The following is a 15,654-nucleotide window of genomic DNA, read 5'->3' on the forward strand; positions in this document are numbered from 1 at the left end:
CTAGGCTGGAATGGAATGGTAGTGGGGTGTGCGTGTTTGTTTTTAATTCTGCTTGGCGAGAAGGGAAGTGTTAAAGCGAAAATAATTCCCTGTAAACATGTTAGCTCCCGTGCCTCGCTCTGTGTGCCCAATAAGACACACAGAACGGGGCTAGGCCCCGCTCCCTCCTCTCTGGCTGTGATTGACAGCAGCAGGAGCCAATGGCTCCTCTCCTTTATCTGAGGCAGCAGCAGGATCCGGAACGGAGTGTGCCGTCAGAGCACATTGCCGCAGCTGCGACTCCCTCCTGCATGCATGGGAGTGATTTTGTCACAGCCTGGCCATTCAAACAGCCAGGGCCTGTAACTCGGAAAGAAGACAGGGTGATGTTGGAAGCACAAGCTGGAAATGCCAACAGCAGTGATGGCCTGCAACTGGAGGGCTTCGTTTTAAGGCAAGTTTGTAATAATGTGCTAGTACATACTAGCATATTATGGCTTAAACAACTCGGGACCCACATTATTATTATTATTAGTATTATTATTATTATTTATTATTAATAATAAAAATGTGAGTACTTTTTTTTTTTTTTTCCCCATCCAGCAGTTCACTACTTCTTTAATGTCTCATGAATGAAGAGGTGGAAAATAATAAATGACTGTACCTTCTGTATTCCATATTACAGTCAAGAGTTCTGAGGCATTAGAAGTAGTGGATGAGTGAGGGATCTCATTGGTAGACTGTCAGTGATAGGTGGAAGAACCACACCTGCTTGTTAAACGCTAATTAGAAGCATCACTCAGACATCAACAGGTCATTATAGACCAGTGAAGTGTCCCTGTCACCCTTCCACAACTGTGCAGGAGAATTTGTGCTGCTAACCAATCAATCCAGCCCATTACGATGACTGCATCACCCCTGTGACACACATCATGAATGATGTCTCTTATTCACCCCACACGTCTACCAATCAGAGGTTTCTGTTTAAGACTTGTGATGGGCCGAACACCCCGTTTGGTTCGCATTCAAACCTACCGAATATAAAACCTTGAACTTCGAACAGGGACAGTTTACTGACCGGTATCTTACCACATCTGAGTATGCGGTAAGATACCGCTCAGCTACTATATTACCACATGGGTTATATTATGAATTATTATTATATTAAGTCATGCGGTATTTTAGTAGTAAAAATATTCTTTAATGTTTCAACTGTCAGTAGGGTTCCCCGCTGACCGCTGAATGTGTGAAAAATTGTCAGCTTTGCCTGACAATTAAGAAATAGTTTTTTTAAACTCTGGCGTGAGGTTCCCCCCTCCCATCCATACCAAGCCCTTCGGGTCTGGTATGGATTTTGAGGGGAACCTCCACATCAACATTAAGAAAAAAAAATGGCTTGTGGGGCCCCCCCATAATCCACACCAGACACTTGTCCGAGCATGCAGCCCAGCAGATCAGGGAAGATGGAGGACGAGCAAACCCCGAACCCCCCACCGAACCATAGCAGACCACATGTCCTCAACATGGGGGGGGGTGCTTTGGGGTGGGGAAAGGGGGAAGCACCTTGTCCCCATGTTGATGAGGACAAGGGTTTCTTCTCCACAACCGTGGCCAGTTGTTGTGGGGGTCTGCGTTCCAGGGCTTATTGGAATTTGGAATCCCCCTTTAATAAGGGGGTTCCCCATATCCCCCCCCCCCAAATGTGACTGCGTAAGGACAGGAGACAGTCTTTGACAAGTCCGTTAATAAAAACAAAAATAAAAAATAGTCCCCTGAAGTAGGTCCAACATCAATCCTGATGCCCGCCGCCGACCTGTAAAAAAAAAAAAAAAAAAAAAAACTCTAACGCTGGCTCCTATCGTCTTGACAGCTGCGCCATGATGACCGTTCTTACATACTGTGATAATGTCACAAGGGGGCGGGGTTACCCCGACCCCTTGTGACCTCATCGTGCGCTGTGATTGGGCACAGTACATTGTGGGATGCGGCAGGCGAACAGCCCACCGAACGCCCTTATTGTCAGTGTGTTCAGTGAACACACGAATGGCAAATGTTCGTGTCAAACTTCTGTTCTGTAAAGCCCATCACTGCTTAGGACCCCAACAGTCATTTCAGACTATTTTGGCTCAGAATTGCAGAGTCTCCAGCTCCCACTAGCATCTGTGATCTTTTAGGCATCTCCATGGGACGTTTAATGCTCACTTCCTATTCCAGTGACAACTGTAAAATGTTGCATTTTCCATCACTTTGTCTTAGCAATAGCAGCCAGTCAATGGCAGTCAGGACCAATAGGGTGGATTTCCTTGGTGAGGGCACAATACAAGCCTAACTGAAGTTCTAACTCCCCACTACAATACAGATTTATTTTTTCTAAATGGCATAATAAATACCTTTTTAATATACTTTTTTAAGCACTGGGTTCAAAAACTTCATCTAAATATATTCCTCAACAGTTACAAAGGATATAATCTATTTTGTGTGCACTAAGCTGTGATTCACACGTGTATAATTTTTGATGCGACTTGAGTGGCACAAAATTGCGTGACAAGGGAAATCACCTTTTCATTGGTGCTCATTCACATCAATGCGACAATGGGTGGTTAGATTTTGGAAAAAAATTCCTATGCTACTTTGGTGCGATTTGGCTCTATAGAATATGCTAACCAGATCTGAAGTCGGACTACATAATCGCACTGAAATTAGCATCAAAGGTGTATCACAGTAGCGTAAACCAAGCCTTAAATGTCTTTGGAAATCCAGATATTATCTTGTAAAAGTATCAGTGAGCTCATTGAGCTGTGCAGAGAACACGGCTGTGGGAGGGTCCTAGCAGGCCCCACCTACTATAGAATGCCTGCAGAAAACTATAGGGGGAGTTCAGTCCAGTCACCCTGCACAAGGAGAGAGCATCAGTGTCTGGTCTTTAATATAGGAAACTCCTGCACAGAGGGAAAGTTTTGCACTGGACTACTACACGGATATGGGCAGCACAGTATCTAAATGGTTAGCACTTCTGCCTGGCAGTACTAGGATTGTTTGTTGGTTCGAATCCCAACCACAGCACCACCTGCCTGGAGTTTGCATGTTCTCCCTATGACTGCGTGGGTTTCCTCCAGGTACTCCGGTTTCCTCCCACACTCCAAAGACATGCTGGTAGGTTAATTGGATCCTGTCTGAATTGTCCCTAGTATGTGTATGTATGAATGTGAGTTAGGGGCCTTAGATTGTATGCCCCTTGAGGGTTAGGGACTGATGTATGTGTAAATGGCTGTGTAAATTGACGGTGCTATATAAGTACCTGAAATAAATAAATATGGAAGAAATGTACGATGTACACCAAGATTCAAGGATGAATACACATGGCACAAACTTCAGCAGCTATGAATATGGGAAAACTTTGAAATGATGAAACCCCTCTGGACACGGTGTAGCTATAACTCTGCCATGCATGGCTAATTATCTGCTGGCTCTTTGTTAATTTTTTTTGCTGTTCATTTATGTTGTAGCATTTAAAAGTTATTTTGTTTTTGATGTTTATCTCTTGTTTGCTTCCACCATGCTGGATGGTTCTCCAAGGGTGTGCATATGCAGAGATGGCTTTGAAGATAAGCATCAAAGCATTTACACTCTGCAAAAGATAGTAGTACTATACCTCTGGAGGGACTTGGAGATCTTTATCTGTGCCCCATAGTCTGGGCCTGTGTCAAGCCATGTATTGACTGCCCAGCATCTAGGCCTGTGCCAAGGCTGGCTAATGGTAGCCATACACACAAAGATTTCTCTTGTTCAGACCTAAACCGTGTTGAAGAAGCAATCTCCTCTGCTAGCTATTGCATTCAGATAGCCACAGTACCTGCAGTTGTCTGAATACCCAAACAGTGACTGCTTCTGTGGTTGTGAGAATACCCGAACAGTGACCGCATCTGATTGGCTCCACTCAGTGTTTCGCTGCAAATTTACTGCTGGGCTCCTTTATTTTTTCAGATTGAAGCTTGGTAAGCCATGTGGTGCCCACAGGGCTATCCACATCTTGAATTTCAAGTGATGGGGCATTAATTGGCTGGAATGCAAGCTGTGCATGGCCAACGTAACTCTGTAAAGTAGAGGATTTACACTGTTTTTCTATTCTGGCAAGTGTTACGTTGGTTGGAGAAAAGACTAGGCTTCATGAGTTATGCAAGAGGCCTTATGCACTGTAAAGGCAATTATTCAACTTGGGTCACAGCTATACAGCTTCTTTTTCTCTATTGGTGACCCTTATCTGCATAGGCAGTTTTTTTGTAAAAGAGAACTACTGTAACCTTTTTATTGTGGTTTTTTTTGTTTTTTTCTTTTTTTCTGTTTTTGTTTTTAAGATTTAAAGCAATACTAAAGGTTCATTTTTTTTTTTCTATAAAATAACAAACCTGTCTATACTTACCTGCTGTGTGCAGTTATTTTACATGGATCCTCCTCTTCTTGGGTCCCCCGCATGCTCTCCTGGCTCCTCCTTTCTGTTGGATGCCCCCACAGCAAGCAGCTTGCTATGGGAGCACCCACTGCTCCCTGTGTCCATTCACACACATGGAGCCGTGGCTTCGCCCCGCCCCCTCTCTCCTCATTGTCTGACTGACTGTGATTGACAGCAGCGGGAGCCAATGGCTCCTGCTTGCTGTCTCAGCCAATGAGGAGGCAGAGACCTGGGACAGACGAGGCTGTCATGCACAGTATTGAGTGGAAGGTTTTTTTGTTTTTTTTTTTACCTTTATGCATAGAATGCATGAAGGTGAGAAACCTTGAGCCGTTACAACCACTTGAAGTCTCATGCACACTGGACATTTTGCTATCTCCCCTGAACTCCTTTCCTCCTGGAAGCAGTGTTTTGGCAGAAAAAAATGCTTGACACCTGTAAACGCATGTGTCAAGTGTTTGGGCATTAATTCATTTCATTGACCATAATAATTCTGGCCACTGAAATGAACACTCAAGCGCTAAAGGTGCCTAGCATTTAGGGGCCGTTTTGTAGGCATCGATCATTTTTTCTGCAAAAGCACCACTGCTCCTGGATTCGCTGGCAGTGTTTTTTTCTTTCCTTTTTCCTGCCTCTAAATGTCCTTGCATCTAAACTCTTCTATATGCCTGTGTGTTCATGGACACATTGCCATTTTTTTTTCCTCCTCTGTCTCTAGGCACATCTCCATGTTAGTCTGGCACCCTAAGGAAGCATTAAAAACATCCCAGTGTGCATAAGGCCTTAAAATAAATGATTATCTTAAAGTATTACTTTTGGATGAATGGCTGCACACTTTTGAGGATGAGACTTTTTTTTTTCTACTATATAATTTGGGGAGACCATTCTAAATACTGTATGAGGTTATAGCTGTGGCTTGAGCTGTCTATGGGTTAATTGTCAATATTTAACTGACATACCCTGATATTTCACACACAGGCATTTAGAAGAGTTTGGAGGCAGCAAAAGAAAAAAAACCACTGCCAGTGCATCCAGTAGCAGCGGTGCTTTGGCGGGAAAAATGCTTGATGCGTTCCACACAGCAACTACATTTTTTTCAATTAATATATTTAGCCGTATTTTATAGAAATTGGTATGCTTTGTGTGTTCTCTTGATTACAAAAGTGTTTTTAGCGACTTTACACTTTGTTGCATTTTTAGTTCAGTTTTTAACATCTTGTTAAATATGGCAACAATGTGTTTGTGATTTGATCTGAAGGACAAGGCTCCATTCACACACTGCGTTTAGCAACATTTTCATAACATACGGTTTTACGTGTTCAGGAAAACTAAAGTTGACAGCTTCCAAGAGAGATGTACTGCAGCTATTTGTACATAAACACAGTTAATCGCAGTACAAAGAAAAAAATAAGTAAACAGTTGCTATAGAAAAGGCAACAATTTACTAACGCAGCCGCATGTAATCGCAGATAAAAGCAATGTACAAACGTGAGTGATCTCTGTGTTGGAATTTAAAAAAAAAAAAAAACTATGCATTTACAAGCGGCAGAACAACCGCCTGCGTGAAAGAGGCCTTATGCATTGGTGAAGTGCTTGGGTTAGTTAGGGCTCATGTACACTGCAGCTCCTGACGTTCAGGAGCTGTTAAACATTTTTTTTTTCAGCATCCCTTGAACTCTCCCTAATGTTTTCCTATGTGTCTATGTACACATAGTCGTTTACAGGCAGTTGAGTTTTTTTGAACACACCAAACATGCGTTCAGGAGTAGATTTTACTGACGTTTCAAACGCTTGTAAACGCGGTTAACCACATTTATAAGCGTTTGCATTTAGAAGCATTTTTTAACTGTTGCATGTCCAGATGCTGTCCAGAGCCTTTTTTCATTAGAAATGCATGCAAAGGGTTTTTTCCATGTATTCAAATGGACCCGGTACACCAGTGCAGTCAGTTGCAGGTTTTGCGTGAAGGAAAAAATGGTAGAATGTGCCGCATTATGCTCATGATGGGATCCATAGTGAATACAACCAGAAAAGACAGGTAATCTGAACACATTCTGCTTTCTCTCTTCCTCTCAAAATGTCTAAAATAGTTAATTTTTTACTGTTTTTCAGTGCATTCTGGGCATTTGGGAAGGTCTCCTGAGGTTATCTTTTAAAAATGCTTCTAAATGCAAACCCACATAAACGCGGTATGCAAATACAGCTAAGCGGACATTTTTTTAACTTGCAGCAAATTCATTTATTTTTATTAATCACGTGTTTTTGGTAGAGTTTGAATATAAGGGCAATCCTGTCCTGATGACACCCCTACTTGCCCTACGAGTAAGATCTGCTTGGAGTGTAACATGTATAACACATACCTGATGGAATTGTCAGTATCATGGAGCATTTGAATTCGTTAGACTGAAGTTTTTTACATGATGAGCGGCTTCATTTTCCTGTGGAGTGTTAGGCTCCCTTCACACCATGCAAGTGCACCAGAGTGTGTGCGTCACAGCCTGTTGATTTCAGTGGACTTCCCTATGTGCAAGAAATGCGCAAAAGAAGTCTTTAATACTTTAGCTAAGTTTTTTTTGTTTGTTTTTTTACTGCAGTGAATTGCATGAAATTAATGGCACCATCACGTGTCTGCGTAGATTGCGACCATAGCCTTAGTCTAGTGACTTCACATGCTACTTTGAAAACTCCCAGTGCCTCTTTAAATACGTTTCTGCAAAAGCAAACGCCAACCTCTCTTCCTGTGCATGTACGCAGCAGTTCTTTTCATTGTTATGGCTGTATCCAGTAGAACTGTACGCTGTCATAAGTACGGCCATCCCATAGGAATGAACAGGCGGCAGTGTGCAGGATGAAGAGGAGCCAGGCAGAGGTGTTCTTTGTAAAGCTAAAGTTTTGCTTTTTAAATTTTGATTCTGTCTGGATTTAAATTCAATTACCATTTGTGCCCATTTATACAAGTCATCCTCTTTCTTTCTTGACAGCCTCCTCTGGTTAGGAGTGGAGTGTTTTGTCTGTGTTGCTGGCGGTCTTTACAGCTTAAACAGCGGGTGGTTGGAGGGGAGTTTGGAAGCTGATGGGTGCAGAAAACCTGGCAGTAAGCGATATTGGGCTTATATTGCAGCGGAGATAGCACAGCTGTGAATGACCTTTCTTGCCAGCGCAAATGCTGTATCTCAGCCAGCATGTGCAGATTGGCCCGGGAAGAGCTTGCTGGATTTGTCTGTAGCGTAAACACATCAGCTGTCAGCAATGCTGATAATGGGCTTCACATCTTTTGTGTGTCTGATATGTGCATGCAGTCTCTAGAACTTGTGCAACCTTATCGAGGGGGAACAAAAAACTGTAGGTATAAACTGTATGTATTCAAAAAATGATTATTATTATTATTATTATTATTACTACGAGTTTATATAGCGCCAAAGGGTTTGCTCAGCGCTGTACAATAGGGGGGGACAATACATGGCACAGTACAACAAAGACAGACAGCGTACGAGGGGTAAGAGGGCCCTACTCTTACGAGCTTACAATCTAGGAGGGAGGGGGTAAAGGTACAGTAGGAAGTGGCTGGGGGGGATGAAGTGGTAGGAGGAATGAGGGAGGATGGCCGTTAGGTGAGGGTGGGGTAGGCTTCCCTGAAGAGATGGGTTTTGAGGGAGCACCTGAATGTGAAAAGAGAAGGCGACAGTCTGATGGATTGGGGCAGTGAGTTCCAGAGGATGGGGGAGGACCTGGAGAAGTCCTGCAGTCGTGCATGGGAGGAGGAGACCAGGGAGCAGGATAGAAGGAGGTCCTGTGAGGAGCGAAGGGTACGGGTAGGGTGGTACCTGGTGATCAGATTGGTGAGGTAGTCAGGGGCAGTGTTGTGAACGGCTTTGTAGGTCAGGGTAAGGATGATTAAATGCAGCTAACAGAACATCTAAATCTAACATGTCGGCCTCTTGTACAGTAGCACGCAGAATGGCAGGGACAGCACTGGGGAGCATGTGTAGATGTAAGTAGGTTTTGCACAAATACATTCAGTGTATCTACAGGTGGTTTTACTGATTCCATATACAATAAATGCGTACCACTCCATAGTGCTGGCTTCAGTGCGAAAAAAAACGCCTGTCGTAGGCTCCAGTGCGAAAGAAGCCTCCTGTCGTAGGCTCCAGTGCGAAAGAAGCCTCCTGCCGTAGGCTCCAGTGCGAAAGAAGCCGCCTGCCGTAGGCTCCAGTGCGAAAGAAGCCGCCTGCCGTAGGCTCCAGTGCGAAAGAAGCCGCCTGCCGTAGGCTCCAGTGCGAAAGAAGCCGCCTGCCGTAGGCTCCAGTGCGAAAGAAGCCGCCTGCCGTAGGCTCCAGTGCGAAAGAAGCCGCCTGCCGTAGGCTCCAGTGCGAAAGAAGCCGCCTGCCGTAGGCTCCAGTGCGAAAGAAGCCGCCTGCCGTAGGCTCCAGTGCGAAAGAAGCCGCCTGCCGTAGGCTCCAGTGCGAAAGAAGCCGCCTGCCGTAGGCTCCAGTGCGAAAGAAGCCGCCTGCCGTAGGCTCCAGTGCGAAAGAAGCCGCCTGCCGTAGGCTCCAGTGCGAAAGAAGCCGCCTGCCGTAGGCTCCAGTGCGAAAGAAGCCGCCTGCCGTAGGCTCCAGTGCGAAAGAAGCCGCCTGCCGTAGGCTCCAGTGCGAAAGAAGCCGCCTGCCGTAGGCTCCAGTGCGAAAGAAGCCGCCTGCCGTAGGCTCCAGTGCGAAAGAAGCCGCCTGCCGTAGGCTCCAGTGCGAAAGAAGCCGCCTGCCGTAGGCTCCAGTGCGAAAGAAGCCGCCTGCCGTAGGCTCCAGTGCGAAAGAAGCCGCCTGCCGTAGGCTCCAGTGCGAAAGAAGCCGCCTGCCGTAGGCTCCAGTGCGAAAGAAGCCGCCTGCCGTAGGCTCCAGTGCGAAAGAAGCCGCCTGCCGTAGGCTCCAGTGCGAAAGAAGCCGCCTGCCGTAGGCTCCAGTGCGAAAGAAGCCGCCTGCCGTAGGCTCCAGTGCGAAAGAAGCCGCCTGCCGTAGGCTCCAGTGCGAAAGAAGCCGCCTGCCGTAGGCTCCAGTGCGAAAGAAGCCGCCTGCCGTAGGCTCCAGTGCGAAAGAAGCCGCCTGCCGTAGGCTCCAGTGCGAAAGAAGCCGCCTGCCGTAGGCTCCAGTGCGAAAGAAGCCGCCTGCCGTAGGCTCCAGTGCGAAAGAAGCCGCCTTCCGTAGGCTCCAGTGCGAAAGAAGCCGCCTGCCGTAGGCTCCAGTGCGAAAGAAGCCGCCTGCCGTAGGCTCCAGTGCGAAAGAAGCCGCCTGCCGTAGGCTCCAGTGCGAAAGAAGCCGCCTGCCGTAGGCTCCAGTGCGAAAGAAGCCGCCTGCCGTAGGCTCCAGTGCGAAAGAAGCCGCCTGCCGTAGGCTCCAGTGCGAAAGAAGCCGCCTGCCGTAGGCTCCAGTGCGAAAGAAGCCGCCTGCCGTAGGCTCCAGTGCGAAAGAAGCCGCCTGCCGTAGGCTCCAGTGCGAAAGAAGCCGCCTGCCGTAGGCTCCAGTGCGAAAGAAGCCGCCTGCCGTAGGCTCCAGTGCGAAAGAAGCCGCCTGCCGTAGGCTCCAGTGCGAAAGAAGCCGCCTGCCGTAGGCTCCAGTGCGAAAGAAGCCGCCTGCCGTAGGCTCCAGTGCGAAAGAAGCCGCCTGCCGTAGGCTCCAGTGCGAAAGAAGCCGCCTGCCGTAGGCTCCAGTGCGAAAGAAGCCGCCTGCCGTAGGCTCCAGTGCGAAAGAAGCCGCCTGCCGTAGGCTCCAGTGCGAAAGAAGCCGCCTGCCGTAGGCTCCAGTGCGAAAGAAGCCGCCTGCCGTAGGCTCCAGTGCGAAAGAAGCCGCCTGCCGTAGGCTCCAGTGCGAAAGAAGCCGCCTGCCGTAGGCTCCAGTGCGAAAGAAGCCGCCTGCCGTAGGCTCCAGTGCGAAAGAAGCCGCCTGCCGTAGGCTCCAGTGCGAAAGAAGCCGCCTGCCGTAGGCTCCAGTGCGAAAGAAGCCGCCTGCCGTAGGCTCCAGTGCGAAAGAAGCCGCCTGCCGTAGGCTCCAGTGCGAAAGAAGCCGCCTGCCGTAGGCTCCAGTGCGAAAGAAGCCGCCTGCCGTAGGCTCCAGTGCGAAAGAAGCCGCCTGCCGTAGGCTCCAGTGCGAAAGAAGCCGCCTGCCGTAGGCTCCAGTGCGAAAGAAGCCGCCTGCCGTAGGCTCCAGTGCGAAAGAAGCCGCCTGCCGTAGGCTCCAGTGCGAAAGAAGCCGCCTGCCGTAGGCTCCAGTGCGAAAGAAGCCGCCTGCCGTAGGCTCCAGTGCGAAAGAAGCCGCCTGCCGTAGGCTCCAGTGCGAAAGAAGCCGCCTGCCGTAGGCTCCAGTGCGAAAGAAGCCGCCTGCCGTAGGCTCCAGTGCGAAAGAAAATGCCTGTCAATTACAATCGTATGTGAACACTTCTCTCCACATGCCACTCTACTGTATCACTTGAGTCTGGAACACACCATTAAACAAATTTGCACAGGATCCTTTTTAATAGTGGCACTCAAAACACAATGCATGTGAACCACCTCAGTAGTAGTACAAAATATCTAGCCTGTCATGCAAATCTGTGAGTTTCAAAACAAATCAAGAATCACATGTGTGAACCAGGGCGGCTCTATTCACACCTGGGTGTTTTTGAGATCCCAGCAGTATCGCTGTGATCGCAAAACGCAGGTTCAGGTGCCATTATTTTCAGTGGGGCCTAAAACGTGTGGTTTTTGCCATGATTGGCATGTTTCAAATTGCATCACGTGAAGTCCCAGGCGCTAACCCACGCTACACTAAACAAAAAAAAAAAAAAACTGACTCCTAACTTTTTTTTTTTTAGCTGGTTCCTAGATTCAGAGCAAATTTTCAAGCCCTGCCTTAGTGAACTATAGAATACAGGAACACTGCTAAAAGGACAATTTAGTAGTTTATGAAATGGTGAAGAAATATGGCACAGCAAAGAGATTAAAATCCCAGGTGCCTCTAAAGCTGGATATGCACTAGTAGAATTCCATTTAACATTTGTCATAAGAATATTTTATTCATTTTTCTATCCATAAGTGGGGTCAAAGTGACATTCATTTTCAACCACGGCAACTAGAAAATGTTGAAAATTTTTTTTTAAATATACAAATTTCTAACAGTGTATGTGGTTTACATTCGGTAAAGTCCATTCATTCCAAAGTTGATTGTTACACGCAAACAAAATCTTGAATGACATTTGAATGTTCTGAGAATTTTCATATGAAATTTCCTAAGAATGTTTGATATTTTCAGTTGGAATCCTACAAGTGTATACCCAGCTTTAAAGGATGTTCAGGCTCAATCCAGGCCACCTGGCCATTCATAAAATGAAACCAGAGGCTGTGTTTTCTGTGAATGACCAGGTGGAGAGAGGTGGAGACACCTCTGCCTTGCTGGGGTCTGAGACCTGCAGTGCTTGTATCTGAACGATGGCATTAGCTCTACTGATCCTGGCACATAAAAAAAAAAGCAGCTTTCCGGGTTGTAGAACAACGCACATGATGGGAAATGTGGCTTTTGAGGCAAAGGAGTGGTCAACCGCTTTAACCGTGGTAAGCTTAGTCTCATACATATGGTTGGTTTGAGTCTTCTGATGTGAATTGTGGGCGTATTTCCATGCTCAGGAGAGAGCTGCTGCATACAGCCATCTAGAACAATGGTCTCCAAATTGCGGCCTGGGGACAGCCCTTGGCTTTGCCTCTATCTGGCCATTGGGGCACTATTCCTCCCACTGATACCAGACCCTATTCTGCCAACTAACACCAACAATGGGGCGCCATTTCTCCCACTGACACCAACAATGGGGCGCCATTTCTCCCAATGACACCAACAATGGGGCGCCATTCTTCCCCCTAACACCAATTGTGGTGATCACTCCCAGTGATGCCACGAAAATGTCCACTCCTGCTGACCACAGTCTGGCCCCTCCTAAAGTCTAAAGGACAATAAACTGGCCCTTTTGTTTAAAAAGTTTCTAGACCCCTGGTCTAGAACAATGAAATGATTTACACAGGTATAAGCTGGGCTTGCATAAATTTTAATTTGGGTTTAAATTCCAGAATACGACTTTTGCGTGTTCTAGGTTTGTATGTACATGAGACTTTAAAACATGTTAAGGTTAATATGTGTTTTTTTTTTTTTTTTTCTCAGTGTCTCTCATGTTATAGTTGATATCGGAATGTTTGTAGATTTCACAATAATCCATTCATGCCGCACCTCATTCCTGGTGAACGCAAAGCATCACGGTAGAGCACACATGTGTAACAAACGCCTGACATTTGATGAAAATCTATTTTCCTTTCTCACGTTGTGGAGTAAAACGTAACCTGTCTCGTGACCCCCAACATCTTCTGTTTCCATGGCGATGGCTGTTTACCTGTTGCCTTGGTGGTGGCTGAGATATAGAGATGGAATTACAGAACTTGGTTCAATATTCCTTTTGTTTTCTAGTGAAAAGGACTTAAAGGGGAACTCAGAGCTATTTCTTTGTACACACTTAAAGGCGTTCATCCTCTTTTCTTTTTACTTGTCACCCATCTTTGACTTGGGCGTTTCATCACTTCTGCTAAAGTTCCCAAAATGGATTGATTTTGCATCTGATTCAGATTTATCTGAAAAATACGGTTAGCATTGCAATTCTATAATTCTGAGCATTGCTTCTAGTTGTGTTTTTTTTTTTTTTTTTTTTTTTTTTTTTTTTAGCGTCTGCAAGGCAAAGCAACAAGTTAAATATAGAAAACCCCGCACAGTTACTATTTTCTTGCTGCTTGCACTTAGTTACATAGTTAGTCTGGCTGAAAAAAGACAAAAGTCCATCCAGTTTTAGTGAAAGAAATCGCTCAATGGTATAATAAATGTGCTGCACCTAATAACTTAGCGCTGTGAAATCAAATTGAAAACATTACCGTAATCAAATAAAACATGACCTAACCTACATCACAGTTGTTTCTTTCTCCCTTTCCCTCTACAAGGCAAAGCAACAAGTTCACTTTAACATACATGTTAACCCCAACAGTGAACTTATTTGCCCCATTTTGGTCTGTTCAGTAAAATATTGAAAGTGTTTTTGTTATATATTTTGATTATTGCAAAAAGAATACCTGTTGATCATGTGAGAAATTTGGAGCTGTCAATTGTCCTGTGCACACTTCCTGTGTTATCTCAAGTAGTGTAATTAGCCCTCCTAGGATTACGGAATAATTGGTACCTGTGTTGTCTATGGTATAACAATAAGCAGGGGTGGTTGAGCAGTTTAACAAAAGACAGCTGAGCAGGGCTGACACCACTCTGGTCACAAGAATGTTTTTCAGCTTACAGCAGGACTGAAGTTGTATATAAATTTAAATTCAGCTAGTTCAGCAGTGACCGGCTGAATTTTGATCACTGTGTGGCCATCCCACACTGACAAAAGCTAATTGTTAGATTGACAGGTTGGAAAACGTTTGACAGCTGCTTAGTGTATTCTGACAGGGCCAGGTCCTGTTGTTAAAATACTGTCTCCTGGCAGAGGCTGGGTTCCTTCATCCACCTCATTTTGAGTGGATGGAGGAATCTGTTTGTTGTATTTTTTTTTTTTTCTTTCAGCCTTTTGGCTGAACAAAAAATACAACCCAGTTATGGCCAGCTTTAGGAACTGAATGCATTTTTAACAACTGTTTTTCTGATCTCCTGCAGCCTCTTTGCAGCTGCATGCCATTGCTCATGGCATCATTATGGTGATAATGGCGGAATATAAAAAGCATCAGCGTGGCCACTTGTGCTTCCAATGTCTGTACTTGGCTATTTTGAAGCTAGTCTGGTCACATGATCTGGTCCCAGCACTGGTTTCAGAGAGGCAGCGACAACGACTGCAGAGCCTGGACGATGTCATCCATCCATTGTCGGCTGTATGTACACCCCCAATACAACAGCTGGCGCTGAGACCCAATCATGTGACCGGACCAGAGCGCCGTAAGAATAGGTAAGTATAGACTTCTTTTCCAGGGTAGATGATTAGTCTTGGAAGCAGGGTGGGAGTAGGCTTAGGCTTGGTTAGAATTTGGTTGGAAGTCCACTTTAATGTAAATGATCCCTAAGTATTTTATTGCAAAAAGAATGAAAATGACATTAAAGTGTTATAGATTACATGAGAGTTTAGTGGTGGGGTTTACATCCACTTCAAGCAGTTAAGACAGTGGCAGGACTAATAGATTGTAAGCTCCATTAGCAACCAGGATGGATGTGAATGGTTGGTCATTTGTTTTTAAAGGGCTGTAGAGTATCCCGGCTTTGTATGAATGAGTGGAATAAAATCTCCCATGCTGTTAGCAGCAAGCACTGTAATTGTGCTCCAGTTCCTCGGCAGTACAGCACAATGCCGATCTCATTGTCCTCATCCCTCAGTCTGTAGTGCTTGAAAGGCTTCAGTGATACAGTGTACCGTCTGCATGGCTTTTTCTTTTCTTTAATGGGAATTGCCCTAATTACATTGTAAAGACTGCTTCCTGTAATTAAGATCAAAGACAAAATGGAGCTGTCCCAGCCATTCCTCGCCTATACAGGCATCAGCTTTCCCCTGACTACCTATCCCTTTCTGATGCTCTTGTGACAGCGTAAATATCCTCCACCTTTATTGTCACGCAGGAGACAGCATGCTATTTTTGTAGCTGGACCAAGTTACGCTCATTTAAAGCAGAACTCCAGTCAAAAGTAATGAACAATAAAATAGCCTCTTAAAGATAAAAATAAAAAATGCTTTTACTGCAATACTTCTCCTCAGTCTGGAGCTGTCCCGAGCCATACTTCTTTGTGGAAATGTCATTTAACTCGCTTCCCCTGAGCCTGGGTCATGTTGGACCCACAAAAGACTGTGACTGGACAGTGAAAGAAGAAGCAGTACACTGAGTTTATCACTCTGCTCTCTCTTTCTATCAGCATGTCACTTGTCAGTACATGAGCGGATTGGCTTCCCTTACTGCTTCTTCCTCTTGCACTCAAGTATGTTGTATGCATGTGAATATTTGTGCTAACATATACATGCATAGAGCCTAATGAGCCTTGCCATCACTGCTCACGGTCAAAACGTAAACTTGTGTGTGTGTAACCAACAATGGCCACATGCGTAGAATGACCTTATGCCAAAGTCTTGAAAATCATGACTCAAGACCTAAGTAATTCTGCACATGTGCCACTACTGCATGAATGACTTGTTCAGGGACAACA

General features: G+C 45.6%; 1 protein-coding gene across 2 annotated transcripts in view; it reads left to right on the forward strand.

Annotated features, from left to right (window-relative positions):
* The window catches only part of KDM7A (lysine demethylase 7A), a 131,204-nt gene that overhangs the window by 27,127 nt on the left and 88,423 nt on the right, over positions 1–15,654 (forward strand). The window lies entirely within an intron of this gene.

This window comes from Staurois parvus, unplaced genomic scaffold, assembly GCF_062004578.1.
Source record: "Staurois parvus isolate SC_StPar_1 unplaced genomic scaffold, SC_StPar_1.0 ptg000249l, whole genome shotgun sequence".
Classification (NCBI taxonomy): Eukaryota; Metazoa; Chordata; class Amphibia; order Anura; family Ranidae; genus Staurois; species Staurois parvus.